Source organism: Centruroides sculpturatus, unplaced genomic scaffold, assembly GCF_000671375.1.
Source record: "Centruroides sculpturatus isolate CEXI.00-Female unplaced genomic scaffold, Cexi_2.0 scaffold160, whole genome shotgun sequence".
Taxonomy (NCBI): domain Eukaryota; kingdom Metazoa; phylum Arthropoda; class Arachnida; order Scorpiones; family Buthidae; genus Centruroides; species Centruroides sculpturatus.
The window spans coordinates 745,500-746,900 of NW_019384435.1; positions in this window are offsets into that span (position 1 = coordinate 745,500).

The following is a 1,401-nucleotide window of genomic DNA, read 5'->3' on the forward strand; positions in this document are numbered from 1 at the left end:
TTTCAAAGTGAAAATAACTTTTAGAACTTCTTTAATAATATTAATTAATTTAAAAAATAGAAACATCTCTTAATCATTTAAATATTAATTATACAAAAACTTTAGCTTCTATTTTTGGCAAATGGAAAAGATGCGGGGTGTTTACCATAGAAAATGCTTATTAATTAATAACAATGGCTTAAGTGTTTTTAACCTGGCAGAATAATTATTTGATGGATCGATTTCGATGCAAGTTTCGTGAGCCTTTTCTTTATATTTAAGGCAATAAATTCAATCTTCTTTCAAACTTTTCCCGCAAATTATGCTGTGACATTACGCATATTAATTTAATTATAGTTTTAGAATATTTTTCTTTGTTCTTTGTTCTTTCTCGTTACTATAACTTTCTTATCTAATTCTTTCCCTCGGGTGGTGAGGAGCGTTTCGTGGAATTACAGAAAAACAAAGAGAGAAAGAGGGCACGATGGAGAAGGGGTGAGACCTTTCTTGGACTGGACCAACGAGTGGGGGTGGAGTAGTTAGACTGGAGGAACAGTGCTAGCCTCTGTTGAGTTGGTATTTTGGGGGCACTCCATAAATGACGTCCACACTAGAAGAGGAGTTACGAGTTTTTTTTTTAAACTCTTTCCGCCCTGTGAGTGCTAAGATGGCCAATTTTTAGCGAGCCCATTATGTGATCGGCCAGGCCAACAATGGGGCGGTCGGGTGGTTAGGGACGGACCACCCCCAAAAAAAATTTTGGGGCTTTTTCGACCCGTCCGGATTCGACCACGTGTCTCCACAGAGCGGTTGGTTGACCTTGACCGCTTGACCATCAGGTCGTTGGGAAGGGAAAAATTGAACTTCAATGGACGGTCATTATTTTATATAGTTTTATTATTGATAAAGAGATAAAGTTTTCGAGGGAACTTGAGTTCTGTTGAATGTCCGGATAAGGGAAAGGATTAGAGAGGTACAAATCCAGGTCACGTATCGAGGGGGGAACCTGCCTACCGGTAGACCCCCCTTTGCGATCAATAAATGTCTAATGAACCACACCCCTACGGGCGACCCTTCACGAGATATTTAACTTAAGAGCGGTTCAGGCCAATTTCGATTTGTAGCAAATAACTTACTTCAATTTCAGTTTTTACGGTTGAAATTTAGCTGTTAAGATAAGATTTTTGTTGGTAAATATGGATTTAATTTGAAGTTTGGTTTGCTTTATTCGTATAGGGCAAATCGGTCTACCGAGGAGATGCATCCCGGGAGGTCTTTTACAGGAAACTGGCCGCTATTTAGTTATTATTAACGTAAAGTAAATTCAGAAAACTTCACATAGCCGGGCCATTGAAGAGGTGCGAACCCACAATCAATGTTCAACAATGGCGTGCCGTGGCATTTGATGATAGGGAAACTGTG